Source organism: Pseudophryne corroboree, chromosome 5 (assembly GCF_028390025.1).
Source record: "Pseudophryne corroboree isolate aPseCor3 chromosome 5, aPseCor3.hap2, whole genome shotgun sequence".
NCBI lineage: Eukaryota > Metazoa > Chordata > Amphibia > Anura > Myobatrachidae > Pseudophryne > Pseudophryne corroboree.
Genome location: NC_086448.1, coordinates 295,656,098 through 295,673,463, shown reverse-complemented (window position 1 = coordinate 295,673,463; position 17,366 = coordinate 295,656,098). Strand labels below are relative to the sequence as shown.

At 45.3% G+C, this 17,366-nt stretch overlaps 1 long non-coding RNA gene across 2 annotated transcripts in view; it reads left to right on the top strand.

Annotated features, from left to right (window-relative positions):
* Window positions 1–8,077, top strand: part of LOC134927658 (uncharacterized) — a 259,513-nt gene extending 251,436 nt beyond the window's left edge. For both annotated transcript variants that reach the window (XR_010177700.1, XR_010177699.1), the window contains one exon: window positions 6,512–8,077. This is a non-coding gene — a long non-coding RNA (uncharacterized LOC134927658). The remainder of the gene's footprint in view (window positions 1–6,511) is intronic.
* The last annotated feature ends 9,289 nt before the right edge of the window (window positions 8,078–17,366 follow it).

The window sequence follows — 17,366 nt, the reverse complement described above, 5'->3', positions numbered from 1 at the left end:
TAGACTGGATGATAATGAGATGTAGTATGTATGTATAAAGAAGAAAGAAAAAAAAACCACGGGTAGGTGGTATACAATTATGGATGGACTGCCGAGTGCCGACACAGAGGTAGCTACAGCCGTGGACTACTGTACTGTGTCTGCTGCTAATATAGACTGGTTGATAAAGAGATGTAGTATGTATGTATAAAGAAGAAAGAAAAAAAAACCACGGGTAGGTGGTATACAATTATGGATGGACTGCCGAGTGCCGACACAGAGGTAGCTACAGCCGTGGACTACCGTACTGTGTCTGCTGCTAATATAGACTGGTTGATAATGAGATGTAGTATGTATAAAGAAGAAAGAAAAAAAAAACCACGGGTAGGTGGTATACAATTATGGACGGACTGCCGAGTGCCGACACAGAGGTAGCTACAGCCGTGGACTACCATACTGTACTGTGTCTGCTGCTAATATAGACTGGATGATAATGAGATGTAGTATGTATAAAGAAGAAAGAAAAAAAAACCACGGGTAGGTGGTATACAATTATGGATGGACTGCCGAGTGCCGACACAGAGGTAGCTACAGCCGTGGACTACCGTACTGTGTCTGCTGCTAATATAGACTGGTTGATAATGAGATGTAGTATGTATAAAGAAGAAAGAAAAAAAAACCACGGGTAGGTGGTATACAATTATGGACGGACTGCTGAGTGCCGACACAGAGGTAGCTACAGCCGTGGACTACCGTACTGTGTCTGCTGCTAATATAGACTGGTTGATAATGAGATGTAGTATGTATAAAGAAGAAAGAAAAAAAAAACCACGGGTAGGTGGTATACAATTATGGATGGACTGCCGAGTGCCGACACAGAGGTAGCTACAGCCGTGGACTACTGTACTCTGTCTGCTGCTAATATAGACTGGTTGATAAAGAGATGTAGTATGTATGTATAAAGAAGAAAGAAAAAAAAAACACGGGTAGGTGGTATACAATTATGGATGGACTGCCGAGTGCCGACACAGAGGTAGCTACAGCCGTGGACTACCGTACTGTACTGTGTCTGCTGCTAATATAGACTGGTTGATAAAGAGATGTAGTATGTATGTATAAAGAAGAAAGAAAAAAAACCACGGGTAGGTGGTATACAATTATGGATGGACTGCCGAGTGCCGACACAGAGGTAGCTACAGCCGTGGACTACTGTACTGTGTCTGCTGCTAATATAGACTGGTTGATAAAGAGATGTAGTATGTATGTATAAAGAAGAAAGAAAAAAAAAAACACGGGTAGGTGGTATACAATTATGGACGGACTGCCGAGTGCCGACACAGAGGTAGCTACAGCCGTGGACTACCGTACTGTACTGTGTCTGCTGCTAATATAGACTGGTTGATAAAGAGATGTAGTATGTATGTATAAAGAAGAAAGAAAAAAAAACCACGGGTAGGTGGTATACAATTATGGATGGACTGCCGAGTGCCGACACAGAGGTAGCTACAGCCGTGGACTACTGTACTGTGTCTGCTGCTAATATAGACTGGTTGATAAAGAGATGTAGTATGTATGTATAAAGAAGAAAGAAAAAAAAACCACGGGTAGGTGGTATACAATTATGGACGGACTGCCGAGTGCCGACACAGAGGTAGCTACAGCCGTGGACTACCGTACTGTACTGTGTCTGCTGCTAATATAGACTGGTTGATAAAGAGATGTAGTATGTATGTATAAAGAAGAAAGAAAAAAAAACCACGGGTAGGTGGTATACAATTATGGATGGACTGCCGAGTGCCGACACAGAGGTAGCTACAGCCGTGGACTACTGTACTGTGTCTGCTGCTAATATAGACTGGTTGATAAAGAGATGTAGTATGTATGTATAAAGAAGAAAGAAAAAAAAACCACGGGTAGGTGGTATACAATTATGGATGGACTGCCGAGTGCCGACACAGAGGTAGCTACAGCCGTGAACTACCGTACTGTGTCTGCTGCGACTGGATGATAAATAATGATATAAAAAATATATATATATCACTACTGCAGCCGGACAGGTATATATTATATAATGACGGACCTGCTGGACACTGTCTGTCAGCAGAATGAGTTTTTTATAGAATAAAAAAAAAAACACCACACAAGTCACACGACGAGTGTTTAACTTTTTCAGGCAATCACAATATAGTATACTACTAACTATACTGGTGGTCAGTGTGGTCAGGTCACTGGTCAGTCACACTGGCAGTGGCACTCCTGCAGCAAAAGTGTGCACTGTTTAATTTTAATAATATGTACTCCTGGCTCCTGCTATAACCTATAACTGGCACTGCTCCCCAGTCTCCCCCACAATTATAAGCTGTGTGAGCACAGTCAGATATATACATAGATGATGCAGCACACTGGGCTGAGCAGTGCACACAGATATGGTATGTGACTGAGTCACTGTGTATCGTTTTTTTCAGGCAGAGAACGGATTATATTAAATAAAACTGCACTGTCTGGTGGTCACTGTGGTCAGTCACTACTAAACTCTGCACTCTCTACAGTACTCCTAAGCTCCAGTAAATCAAGTGTCTCTGTCTCAAATCAATCTCACTCTCTCTCTTCTAATCTAAATGGAGAGGACGCCAGCCACGTCCTCTCCCTATCAATCTCAATGCACGTGTGAAAATGGCGGCGACGCGCGGCTCCTTATATAGAATCCGAGTCTCGCGAGAATCCGACAGCGTCATGATGACGTTCGGGCGCGCTCGGGTCAACCGAGCAAGGCGGGAAGATCCGAGTCGCTCGGACCCGTGAAAAAAAACATGAAGTTCGGGCGGGTTCGGATTCCGAGGAACCGAACCCGCTCATCTCTAGTGGGGACGAATTAATAATCTGTGAGGAGGGGTATGTACACAGTGAAAGGGGTGAGGAATTGGAGGATGAGGAGGAGGTGGACATCTTGCCTCTGTAGAGCCAGTTTGTGCAAGGAGAGATTGATTGCTTCTTTTTTGGTGGGGGCCCAAACCAACCAGTCATTTCAGCCACAGTCGTCTGGCAGACCCTGTCGCTGAAATGATGGGTTTATTAAAGTGTGCATGTCCTGTTTAAACAACATAAGGGTGGGTGGGAGGGCCCAAGGACAATTCCATCTTGCACCTCTTTTTTCTTTTATTTTTCTTTGCATCATGTGCTGTTTGGGGTCTATTTTTTGAAGTGTCATCCTGTCTGACACTGCAGTGCCACTCCTAGATGGGCCAGGTGTTTGTGTCGGCCACTTGGGTCGCTTAGCTTAGCCATCCAGCGACCTTGGTGCACCTCTTTTTTTTCTTTGCATCATGTGCTGTTTGGGGACTATTTTTTAAATCTGCCATCCTGTTTGACACTGCAGTGCCACTCCTAGATGGGCCAGGTGTTTATGTCGGCCCCTTGGGTCGCTTAGCTTAGCCATCCAGCGACCTTCGTGCACCTCTTTTTTTCTTTGCATCATGTGCTGTTTGGGGGCTATTTTTTAAATCTGCCATCCTGTCTGACACTGCAGTGCCACTCCTAGATGGGCCAGGTGTTTGTGTCGGCCACTTGGGTCGCTTAGCTTAGTCATCCAGCAACCTCGGTGCAAATTTTAGGACTAAAAATAATATTGTGAGGTGTGAGGTGTTCAGAATAGACTGGAAAAGAGTGAAAATTATGGTTATTGAGGTTAATAATACTATGGGATCAAAATGACCCACAAATTCTATGATTTAAGCTGTTTTTGAGGGTTTTTTGTAAAAAAAACACCCGAATCCGACAAAAAATTTTCAGGGAGGTTTTGCCAAAACGCGTCCGATTCCAAAACACGGCCGCAGAACCGAATCCAAAACCAAAACACAAAACCCGAAAAATTTCCGGTGCACATCACTAGTATCGAAGAGCCTTTTTTTAATCACAGACTGGAACTTTGCTCCAAAGCTGGTCTGCTAATACAGGTTGAGTATCCCATATCCAAATATCCGAAATACGGACTTTTTTGAGTGAGAGTGAGATAGTGAAATCTTTGATTTTTGATGGCTCAATGTACACAAACTATTTAATACCCAAAGTTATTCAAAATATTGTATTAAATGACCCTCAGGCTGTGTGTATAAGGTGTATATGAAACATAAATTAATTGTGTGAATGTAGACACACTTTGTTTAATGCACAAAGTTATAAAAAATATTGTCTAAAATTACCTTCAGGCTGTGTGTATAAGGTGTATATGAAACATAAATGAATTGTGTGAATATATACACACTTTGTTTAATGCACAAAGTTATAAAAAATATTGGCTAAAATGACCTTCAGGCTGTGTGTATAAGGTGTATATGTAACATAAATGTATTCTGTGCTTAGACTTAGGTCCCATCACTATGATATCTCATTATGGTATGCAATTATTCCAAAATACGGAAAAATCCGATATCCAAAATACCTCTGGTCCCAAGCATTTTGGATAAGGGAGACTCAACCTGTATAATATTCTCAGTAAAGTTAAGAAGATGTTATACTATTTCCACCAGTGTCTGAAACCTGTGTCTCTGGATGATATAAGGCAGAGGTTCTCAAACTCGGTCCTCGGGGGCCCACACAGTGCATGTTTTGCAGGTCTCCTCACAGAATCGCAAGTGAAATAATTAGCTCCACCTGTGGACCTTTTAAAATGTGTCAGTGAGTAATTAATACACCTGTGCACCTGCTGGGCAGTGCCGTTTCTAGCGGCGGGCGAGCCGTGCAACCGCACGGGGCGCCCGCCGCGGCACTTCGTGGGTCTTTTTCTCCTCTCCTCCCTCTTCCCGAGCGCTCCTGCTCGGGGGGCGGAGTTTCGCGGAATGACGCGTTTGCGTCGTGACGTCACGACGCAAACGCGTCATTCCGCGAAACTCCGCCCCCCGAGCAGGAGCGCTCGGGAAGAGGGAGGAGAGAAGATAAGCGTGGAAGGAGGAGGCGGCCGGCGGACGTGAGGCGGCCGGACCTGAAGAGCGGGAACATGTAAGTATAATCTCTCTCCCTCTTCCTTCCCCCCCACTTGACACCTGCATGCCGCACTGTGAAAAATGGGGATACCTGTCTGCCACACTATATAAAATGGGGATACCTGTCTGCCGCACTATATAAATTGGGGATACCTGTCTGCTGCACTATATAAAATGGGGATACCTGCCTGCCGCACTATGTAAAATGGGGATACCTGTCTGCCGCACTATATAAAATGGGGATACTTGTCTGCCGCACTATGTAAAATGGGGATACCTGTCTGCTGCACTATGTAAAATGGGGATACCTGTCTGCCGCACTGTGTAAAATGGGGACACCTGCCTGCCGCACTATGTAAAATGGGGACACCTGCCTGCCGCACTATGTAAAATGGGGACACCTGTCTGCCGCACTATGTAAAATGGGGATACCTGTCTGCCGCACTATGTAAAATGGGGACACCTGTCTGCCGCACTGTGAAAAATGGGGCACCTGCCTGCGTACTGTGTAAAATGGGGGCACCTGCCTGCGTACTGTGTAAAATGGGGGCACCTGCCTGCGTACTGTGTAAAATGGGGGCACCTGCCTGCGTACTGTGTAAAATGGGGGCACCTGCCTGCGTACTGTGTAAAATGGGGGCACCTGCCTGCGTACTGTGTAAAATGGGGGCACCTGCCTGCGTACTGTGTAAAATGGGGGCACCTGCCTGCGTACTGTGTAAAATGGGGGCACCTGCCTGCCGTACTGTGTAAAATGGGGACACCTGCCTGCCGCGCTGTGTAAAATGGGGACGCCTGCCTGCCGCACTGTGTTTAAATTGGGACGCCTGCCTGCCGCACTGTGTTTAAATTGGTACACTTGCCTGCTGTAATGTGTAAAATGGGGACTTCTTATTTTTATTTTTTTTCCCCTGTGGTGGGCGTGATGATATCAGATGAGGCCATGCCCACTTTAATGAGACCACACCCATTTTAATCAGGCCACTTACCCTTGTCGGGAGCGCGCGCGCCTTCGGCGAGCGCATGCATTTTCTTTTTATAGCTATATGGGGGGAGGGGGACGCAGGTTTTTTTTTTTTATAACAAAGGGGGGGGGGGGGGGGGCGCATTTTCAAATCTCGCACTGGGAGCCAAATTGTCTAGAAACAGCCCTGCTGCTGGGTTACCTGCAAAACATGCACTGTGTGGGCTCCCGAGGACCGAGTTTGAGAACCTCTGATATAAGGGCTTATTTACTAACATTGCCTATAACTGTAAATTAACAATAACCCATCGCAATCACACATCTGTCATTGTCTAGTTTGCAGTAGACTGATAAAAATAAATTACTTGCTATATTTTAGTGCTAATTGTACCTTAATGTGATATCAGTGAATTAGTCCTATAGAGTGAAAATAAACTCTACACATAATTGGGGACTATTTTACTTTTACAATGCCTTTATTTTGATCAGTTAAACACCTGCATATCAATCAATCAATTATAATGTTGCCACTTCAAGAGCTTGTTGATTTCCAGCCAATTCATGACTGTTTTTTTTCTTCTTATTTTAGGTATTTCACACTAAGGGGATTACTGAAAGCAATGTACTCAAATTAGAAAAGACCACATAGAAGCCCTGGGTGTGGGCCAAGTACATGAATCATCTCAAGCTGTCAAGAGATCATTATTTCTTTAACAACACAGAAACCAAACACTGCAATCGCAACGTGCTGTATGATCCTTTGGTATAACAGATGTCGTATCCAAAACTGCATATCATTAGCAAGACAGATAATTCTTATATTTCAGGAATGCTTAATGAATTATGATTCTTTCATTCATTGTATTGCTAGAGACTGCAGGCTATTGCTTAGTAATCACGCTAATTAAAGGGAAAATAAACCCCATTGGAATCAACAAAGATGATGGGATGAAATGTTTACAGAATGTGTGAATATGGCCTTATGCAAAAAGGTATTATGCTAAAACGTATTTAAAGAGGAATTACTGGTTGTCATGTAAGCCATTTAAATTTGGAAACATAAGCTGTACAAACTGCATTGGCAAGGGACCAACAAACACACATGTTGGGGTGGTTCTTGACAAACACAATACAGATGTGGACAAATTTGTCCTAAAAAGTGATGCAATTAAAAGCTATTGTCTAATGTGTACCTGGATGCTTTTGCTATTTTATAGAATAGAGCAAAGAAACTGAAAACAGGCAAATTGCTGCTTATTCTCCAAAGACATTCTAAAATGGCCTGGAGAGATTGTTGGTAGACCTTAGAAAAGATAATATACAATTTGATTAAAGTGATTTTTCAAAGTAATAGTTTTTCTCAATTAGATTCACACATATCTTCAAACTTGTACTCAGTCATTCAGCCTATTTAATTGGAGAAAAGTAGTTACTCTGCTGTTTGGTATCATTGTGTGCACCCCACTGAACATAAGGGGTAATTCAGAGTTGATCGCAGCAGCAAATTTGATAGCAGTTGGGCAAACCATGGTGGTCATTCCGAGTTTTTCGCTCGCTAGCTGCTTTTAGCAGCATTGCACACGCTAAGCCGCCACCCAGCGTTCGCCCAGACACTCCCCCGTTTCTTTAGACACTCCCGCGTTTTTCCCACAAACGCCAGCGTTTTTTCACACACGCCCAGAAAACGGGCAGTTTCCGCCCAGAAACACCCACTTCCTGTCAATCACACTACGATCACCAGAACGATGAAAAATCCTCGTTATGCCGTGAGTAAAATACCTAACTTTTGTGTAAAATAACTAACCGCATGCGCTCTGCGAACCTTGCGCATGCGCAGTAAGCGACTAATCCAGTGCCGGAGCTTCCACTAGGCAGCTTTAGGCAGCTGCCTAGGAGCGCCGGATCCTGAGGGGGCCGTCTGCTACAGCTGCCTGAAAAAGGTAGCATGGGCCTACCTCACAGTCGCCGCAATCCCCTCAGCACTCGTATCTTACAGTAGTCGCAACTGGCAAGCTCCCGTATTGCAGCCTCCAGCTCCGCCTTTCTTTGACAGCTGCTGGAGTCCTGGCTGGGGGTGACATGTGGCGCTGCTCTTCATTGCAGGCTCTTTCGCAGACTACTCAGTCCCAACTCTGCATCGCATCCTGCAGGTAAGGTGGCTGCACAGTGCACTCTCTGCATTTGATAAGGAAAGAGGGGGAGAGCAGCAGTCTGTGGAGGGGGGGGCAGCAGGCATGCACACAGTCTGGGGGGGGGGAATGAGCAGCAGCACGCACACAGATGTGGAGGAGATAGAACAGCAGACATTTAACAGAGTGGGGGGGTGAGAGCTGCAGGCACCCACACAGACTGGGGAGAAGAGAGCAGCCATGCAACAGACTGGGGGTGGGGGAGAGCAGCAACATGTCTTTCACCTGAAGGGCGGGTATGGGGAAGGGGCAGTAGGCAGAAGTTTTGCCTAGGGTGCTGAGAAACCTTGCACCGGCCCTGGACTAATCGCAATATAGCGAAAATCTGCAACGAGCGAACAACTCGGAATGACCACCCATGTGCACTGCAGGTGTGTCAGATATAACATTTGCAGAGAGAGTTAGATTTGGGAGGGTTATATTGTTTCTGTGCAGGGTAAACACTGGCTGCTTTATTATTACACTGCAATTTAGATTTCAGTTTGAACGCATCCCACCCAAATCTAACTCTCTCTGCACATGTTATATCTGCCCACACTGCAGTGCACTTGGGGGTAATTCCAAGTTGATCGCATCAGGAATTCTGTTAGCAACTGGGCAAAACCATGTGCACTGCAGGGGAGGCAGATATAACATGTGCAGAGAGAGTTAGATTTGGGTGTGGTGTGTTCAATCTGCAATCTAATTTGCAGTGTAAAAATAAAGCAGCCAGTATTTACCCTGCACAGAAATAAAATAACCCACCCAAATCTAACTCTCTCTGCAAATGTTATATCTGCCTCCCCTGCAGTGCACATGGGGGGTCATTCCGAGTTGTTCGCTCGCAAGCTGCTTTTAGCAGCTTTGCACACACTAAGCCGCCGCCTACTGGGAGTGAATCTTAGCATATCAAAATTGCGAACGAAAGATTAGCAGAATTGCGAATAGACACTTCTTAGCAGTTTCTGAGTAGCTCCAGACTTACTCGGCATCTGCGATCAGTTCAGTGCTTGTCGTTCCTGGTTTGACGTCACAAACACACCCAGCTTTCGCCCAGACACTCCTCCGTTTCTCCAGCCACTCCCGCGTTTTTCCCAGAAACGGTAGCGTTTTTTCACACACTCCCATAAAACGGCCTGTTTCCGCCCAGAAACACCCACTTCCTGTCAATCACACTCCGATCATTAGAACGAAGAAAAAACCTCGTAATGCCGTGAGTAAAACTCCAAACTGCATAGCAAATTTACTTGGCGCAGTCGCAGTGCGGACATTGCGCATGCGCATTAGCGACTAATCGCTCCGTTGCGAGAAAAAAATAACGAGCGAACAACTCGGAATGACCCCCATGGTTTTGCCCAACTGCTAACACATTTGCTGCTGTGATCAACTCTGAATTAGGCCCATGGACCAGACATAGCAGAGAGTTGTGCAAGGAGAACAGAAAGGAAATATAGACAAGCAAGCTAAAACTAAAGGCCATAAGACTGTGTCCAAGCAGCTTGATGTTTTTCTGACAACAGATGCATATATTATTAAGAAGTTTAAAGTCTATAGAACTGTAGCTAACCTCTCTGGATGCCGCCACAAGAGTAAAATCAACTCCAGATTAAACAGAAGGATAGAGAATGTTAAGCTATATGGCTACCCTTCCGGTAGATTTCCGAATTAGAATTCAAACTTCACTAAAAAACACTGAATGGTTTGAAACACGAATGGCAATTAGGGATCCTCCCATAGTACTGACGGATTAGGGGTTGAGGGTGCCACGAGGCCCCGGCCTCCTCATATCTCTGCTACGGTTAGACTGGCAGGTCTTTAGTATATACTTTTGTTTTGCAATTTCCTTTATATGATATCTGTGAGATGACGTAATATATCTGAGAAGATTCATTAACGAACATTTTATGTTCTCATCTCATCATGTTATGACACTATTTGTATGTATCTATTTATTGTCGATGCAACCAACTCTGTAACATGAAGCAATGTTTTAATAAAAAAATGTTATACCTTAAAAAAAAAAAAAAAAGAAAGAGCCATGGAAAATTTTCAAAGATTTGCAAGCTGACAATGTCAGTGTACTGTGAGTCAGTGTCTGATAACTCAATTTTGAGTGACAGTGGGCTCCATGGAAAAAAAAAACCCAGGAGGGCTCCTCATTCTGAAAAAGCAACATAAAAAACTCCAAACAAATATTCTAAACTACATATTGACACAATGCTTCTGGGAGAATGTTCTTTGGACAGATTACTCAAAACTGGAGCTTTTTTGCAAGTCACATTGCTGTATATTCACAGATGAAATAATTCATTTGTAAAAGAAAAGAACACCATACCTACTATGAAACATGGAGGAGGCTTGGTTATTTTTAAGGATGCTTTGCTGTGTCTGGCACGGGGTGCCTTGAATCTGTGTAGCGGACAATGAAATATCAAGGCATTTTAAAGTGAAACATACTGCAAAGTGTCAGTAAGTTCTGTCTCAGTCACAGGTCATGTGTCTTCCAACAGGATAATGACCCAAAACACATAGGTAAAAGCACTCTAGAATGGATAAGAACAGAACATTGCTCCACCTTTGGTAGTCACTATTGCTACGAAAAAACTAAAACATCTCTAGGGTGAGATTACCAATTTTATATGGGCAGCCAAACAATTCAGGGTCAAAGTGTCTTTACAGAAAGTGCTTTTAAAGAAACATCACACTTCTGGGGGGGGAGGCTCGGTGTCCCAGATCTCATTAAATATTACCTTGCACCGTGTTTACAATGGCATGCCCCATCTGGCTACAGAGTATGGACAGCTATAGAAATGGATACCCTAGTTATATGCTCATCTATCCTTTTTTGATGTTCACCCCCAAATTGCGAGTGAGACTGACTCCCGAGGAGTGGTCTAAAATTAGACTGTCAGTAGCTAAGAGACCCATCTCTGTTTGCATTAAAGAAAATTCCTATAAGCTTTACTTTTGCTGGTACCTAATACCTACCTGTCTCCACTCGATTTACCCTGCTACTACTGACCAATGTTGGTGATTATTTATTTATTAACAGTTTCTTATATAGCGCAGCAAATTCCATTGTGCTTTACAATTGGAAACAACAGTGATAAAACAAAACTGGGTAATAACAGTTATAGAGGTAGCAAGCATACAATTTACAGGGTAATAGGCATTGATACAAAAGAATAAGTGTTATCTATTGCATAATGGTCCACCATGTTGCAAAAATTCTTTGTGGGCTGTAAGATATGGTCGCACAGCAATGTTGGGCAGGGGTCAGGAGGATGTGAAAGTGAAGAGAGAGAAAATATGACAGGATATGTGTGGACTGTACAGTGGGAATGTAAATTGAATAGGAAAGTTTATGAAGGGTATGTGTGCAGTTTCGGAATCTGGTCAGTTAGCCTGGAGAGGAAGCCCATCAAGGAACCCTGCTGCATATTTGGTGGTCCTATCCTCTTGTTCAGTCCTTTTGGGCAAAGGTTTATGACTTCATTAATTAGTCACCGGACTGCAAATGTCAAATTCCCCTCTATGTTCTCTGTTGCCCCGGCCCATTCCGCACATTTTACGCCCATTTCCAAAAACTAATCATATATTATGTGCTACAAAATGCCAGATCACTACAGAATGGAAATTAGCTACACCCCCTTCCCTGTCAGCCACTATCAATGCAATGTGGTCCACCCATAGAATCGTACAAATAAACTCCATGATATTACATGATACTCCATCTAACTTTATTAACACTTGAATGCCTTGGAGAGACTACTTTCAGGCCGTACCTCCTCCTTCCTCTGGTCCTTCCTCTTCGTCCTCTTTCTCACTCTTCTAGTCTCCCCCAACCTCTTACTCTATACTTATCCTACCCCTTCCCTTTCCACCAGGTGTAGGCCGTATTATATGGCCATAATTTAGGACTACTAATATTTCATACTAGTCTGTCTAATGTGGCCAATCCCGGGCAAAAATGATTAATCCCAGGATTCCTGCGATACCCGGGATTGGTTTGTTTTCAATGTGTCCCTCCGCCCCGCCAGCCTAGCACACAAAATTCACCATCGTCTGCACGGTGGGTGGGGAGTGTACTCGCTGTGGGACAGTGCAGGCGGTGAGATCCGAGCAGTGAGTGGCTGGCGTCAGGCTGTGCAGTGTGACCTGTGACATAACGTTGCGATAAGCAGAGCAAACAGCCAGAGGCATGGGGAGCTGAGCAGTGGGAGTCAGGTAGCGTCTGAACCACATGAGGACACTCAACACTGCTTGGCAAAGAAAAACGAAAGGGGTATGCTAATCCCGAAAATCCCCGGGATTGGAAGCTCCAATCCTGGGATTGATTCCCAGATGCTTTTTGGGCAAAATCCAGGATCCTGCCAATCCCGATCCCGGGATTGGCCACCATAAATATGTAATTTTGTTCCAGTAGTCTGTTAATTAGCCCAAATGTTAATGTTTTTCATCTTGACTTTCATTTTGTCGAAATGTTTTACAAGATTGTTACCTCTGGCCATATTTGTTTTTCATATATACTGCTCCCATGTTACAATCTGTACTTTCATACTGTATCTACTGTATCTAACTGATAAAAAGTTTCTGATTCCCAAAAGGATTCAAATGGCGTATCCATTCCCCTCTGGGGATAGAGAAAAGTGGGAGTCACCTCCCATTGTGGACAAGGCGTTATCAAGGTTGTCTAAAAAGGTGGCTTTACCGTCTCCTGACACGGCAGCCCTTAACGATCCTGCGGATTGTAGACAGGAAAATACGCTGAAATCCATTTACGTCACCACAGGTACACTACTCAGACCAGCTATTGCATCTGCGTGGGTGAGTAGTGTTATCGAAAAATGGGCAGATAACTTGTCATCTGATATAGATTCCCTGGACAGGGATACCATCCTTATAACGCTGGGTTATATCAGGGACGCGGCAGCCTACCTAAAGGAAGCGGCGAGAGATATTGGCCTCTTGGGATCAAGGGCCAATGCCATGGCAGTCTCAGCTAGGAGAGCATTGTGGATTCATCAATGGAATGCTGATGCTGACTCTAAGAAAGCTATGGAGTCTCTACCGTAAAAAGGTGGTGTATTGTTTGGTGAAGGTCTAGCTGAGCTGGTATCTACGGCTACCGTGGGTAAGTCATCTTTTTTGCCTTATGTTCCTCCACAACAAAAGAAAGCGCACCACTTGCAGATGCAGTCCTTTCGGGCGAATAAATTCAAAAAAGGCCGAGGTTATTCCTTCCTTGCTAATAGAGGAAGAGGCAGAGGTAAAAGATCTCCGGCCGTTGCAAGTTCTCAGGAGCAGAAGTCCTCCCCGGCTTCTGCCAAATCCACCGCATGACGCTGGGGCTCCTCTGCGGGAGTCCGCACCGGTGGGGGCACGTCTCAAGCTCTTCAGTCATTTCTGAGTTCGTTCGGCCCCAGACCCGTGGATTTTAGAAATAGTGTCCCAGGGGTACAAACTGGAGCTTCAAGACGTTCCCCCTCTAAGTTTTTTCAAATCAGCCTTACCAGCTTCTCTTCCAAACAGGGAGGTAGTATGCGATGCAATACAAAAGTTGTATCTAAATCAAGTCATTGTCAGGGTTCCCCCGGCACAACAGGGAGAAGGCTTTTATTCAAGCCTGTTTGTGGTCCCGAAGCCGGACAGCTCGGTCAGACCAATTCTGAACCTAAAGTCCCTCAATCTTTACCTGAGAAAATTAAAATTCAAGATGGAATCTCTCCGAGCAGTGATCTCCAGTCTCGAGAAAGGGGACTTCATGGTGTCGGTCGACATAAAGAATGCCTGCTTACACATCCCCATATATCCTCCGCATCAGGCTTACCTGAGGTTTGCTACTCAGGATTGTCATTACCAATTTCAGACGTTGCCGTTTGGTCTGTCCACGGCTCCGAGGATTTTCACCAAGGTAATGGTGGAAATGATGGTCCTCCTTCGCAGGCAAGGAATCACGATTATCCCGTACCTGGACGATCTCCTGATAAAGGCGAGATCCAAAGACAAGCTGGAGCAGGACATTGCACTCTCCCTGACAGTGCTGCAACAACAGGGTTGGCTCCTAAACCTGCCGAAGTCATAGTTGAATCCGATGAAGTGGCTGTTGTTTTTGGGAATGATTTTGGACACTGAATTACAGAGAGTTTTTCTTCCAGAAGAGAAGGCTCTGGAAATTCAGAGTTTGGTAAAACAAATTCTGAAACCAGCGAGAGTATCAATTCATCAATGCACTCGGTTGCTGGGCAAGATGGTGGCGGCCTACGAGGCCATTCAGTTTGGCAGATTCCATGCCAGAGTGTTTCAGTGGGACCTATTGGACAAGTGGTCCGGATCCCATCTGCACATGCACCGGAAAATAGTCCTATCCTCCAAGACCAGACTCTCACTCCTGTGGTGGCTGTACAGTTCTTACCTCCTAGAGGGACGCAGGTTCGGGATCCAGGACTGGATCCTAGTAACCACGGATGCGAGTCTCCGAGGCTGGGGAGCAGTCACACAGGGGGAAACCTTCCAGGGAAGATGGTCAAGCCAGGAAGTTCGTCTACACATAAACATACTGGAGTTAAGGGCCATTTACAACGGCCTTCTTCAAGCGGAACTTCTTCTTCGCAACCTGCCCGTCCTAATACAATCGGACAATATAACAGCAGTAGCGAACATAAACTGCCAGGGCGGAACAAAGAGCAGGGCGGCAATGGCAGAGGCCACAAAAGTTCTCAGCTGGGTGCAAAGACATACAAGCGCTCTGTCAGCAGTCTTCATTCCAGGAGTGGACAACTGGGAAGCAGACTTCCTAAGCAGACACGATCTCCATCCAGGAGAGTGGAGTCTTCATCAAGAGGTCTTCACAGAAGTGACAAGTCTTTGGGGAATTCCTCAAATAGACATGATGGTGTCTTGCATCAACAAGAAACTTCAGAGATATTGTTCCAGGTTGAGGGACCCTCAAGCAATAGCAGTGGACGCGCTGGTAACACCATAGGTGTTTCAGTCGGTGTACGTGTTTCCTCCGCTTCCACTCATTCCAAAGGTGCTAAAGATCATAAGAAGAACAAAGGAGGCCAAGGAGGACTTGGTATCCAGATCTTCAGGAATTACTCATAAGAGATCCCTGGCCTCTTCCTCTTCGAGAGGATCTGTTACAACAGGGGCCATGCGTGTACCACAACTTACCGCGGCTACGTTTGATGGCTTGGCGGTTGAACGCCGGATCCTAGCCCAAAAGGGTATTCACAATGAAGTTATTCCCACACTTCTTCAGGCTAGGAAAGGAGTGATGTCTACACATTATCACTGTATTTGGAGGAAATATGTGTCTTGGTGTGAATCCAAGAAGGCTCCTACGGAAGAATTTCAGCTAGGGCGTTTTCTCCATTTCCTGCAAGCAGGTGTGGATGCGGGCCTAAAGTTAGGCTCGATTAAAGTACAAATTTCGGCCTTATCGTTTTTTTTTCAAAAACCATTGGCCTCCTTTCCGGAAGTTAAGGCTTTCGTGAAAGGAGTTTTGCACATCCAACCTCCCTTTGTGCCCCCAGTGGCACCATGGGGTCTTAACCTGGTTTTGTATTTTCTTCAATCACATTGGTTTGAACCTTTACAGAAGGTTGAGTTGAAATTTCTCACGTGGAAAGTGGTCATGCTGTTGGCCTTGGCATCCGCAAGGCGGGTATCTGAGTAAGCGGCTTTGTCTCACAAGAGTCCTTATTTAATCTTCCATGAAGATAGAGCGGAGTTGAGGACTCATCAACAATTTCTGCTGAAGGTGGTTTCATCGTTCCACATGAACCAGCCTATTGTGGTACCAGTGGCTACTGACGCCTTCGTTGTTGTCAGGGACTTGAAGATTTATGTCGCCAGAACGGCTCAACTTAGGAAAACAGCGGCTGTTTATCCTGTATGCTGCCAACAAGATTGGAACGCCCGCTTCCAAGCAGACTATTGCACGCTGGATCTGTAATACGATTCAGCATGCTCATTCTACGGCTGGATTGCCGTTACCGTAATCAGTAAAGGCCCACTCTACCAGGAAAGTGGGCTCCTCCTGGGCGGTTGTCCGTGGAGTCTCGGCATTACAACTCTGCCGATCAGTTACTTGGTCGGGTTCAAACACTTTTGCGAAATTTTACAAGTTTGATACCCTGGCTGATGAGGACTTCAGGTTTGGTCATTCGGTGCTGCTGAGTCATCCGCACTCTCCCGCCCGTTCTAGAGCTTTGGTATAAACCCCATGGTTCTTGAAGTGTCCCCAGCATCCTCTAGGACATATGAGAAAATAGGATTTTAATACCTACCGGTAAATCCTTTTCTCTTAGTCTGTAGAGGATGCTGGGCGCCCGTCCCAGTGCGGACTCTATCGGCAGTTATTAGTTATGTTTACACACGGGTTGTGTTAAGTTGTAGTCAGCCTGTTGCTGACGTTGTTCATGCCGTTGACTGGAGTTTTGTTAAATGCCATGTTGTACGGCATGTTTGAGGTGTGAGCTGGTGTCGCACCTTAGTTATCTATAAATCCTTTCCTTGAAATGTCCGTCTCCCTGGGCACAGTTCCTATAACTGGAGTCTGGAGGAGGGGCATAGAGGGAGGAGCCAGTTCACACCCCTTAAAAGTCTTAAAGTGCCCATGTCTCCTGCGGATCCCGTCTATACCCCATGGTTCTTGAAGTGTCCCCAGCATCCTCTACGGACTAAGAGAAAAGGATTTACCGGCATAGGCAAACGCAGGGGGGTTTCCAGTTGCCCAGAAACCCCCCTCCTCTTGGCATGTGGCTCAAATTATGACAACAATAGCAATGGTATATAATAGGATTACTAGAGCTGCCACCACATCATTCAGTTTAAGGGACAGAGCATAGTTGCTCAAAGTGCCCAGTGGTAGCAGCTTCTACCAAATTGCGGTGTGTGTGGATGTGAGTCCTCAATCAGTGACCTGGACCAGAGAGTAGCTACCAGGAAGAAGAGACAGGTGCCTTACCATGAGTTGGGGAATGTGTGCTTAGAAAGTGCAGTACTGGTCGGGCCGTCTTTTCGTATGGTCTCAAGGGGCACTTGCCCAAGGGCCCCAGGAGTCTAAGGGCCCTAGGCTGATAACTGAGGGTCCCTTTTTTCCAGGGGTACCAGATTTTTGAAAACTGTCCATGCGGAACCTGAGATATCTCCCTTCTAAGCAGTGGTCCCCATCCAAGCCTGTTAATTGCTCTTCCAAGCCAAATATCTCGAGTTCTGTCTGACTTAGAGTTTCTCAGAGGATATACTCCAAAAGCTGGGACTCTCCCC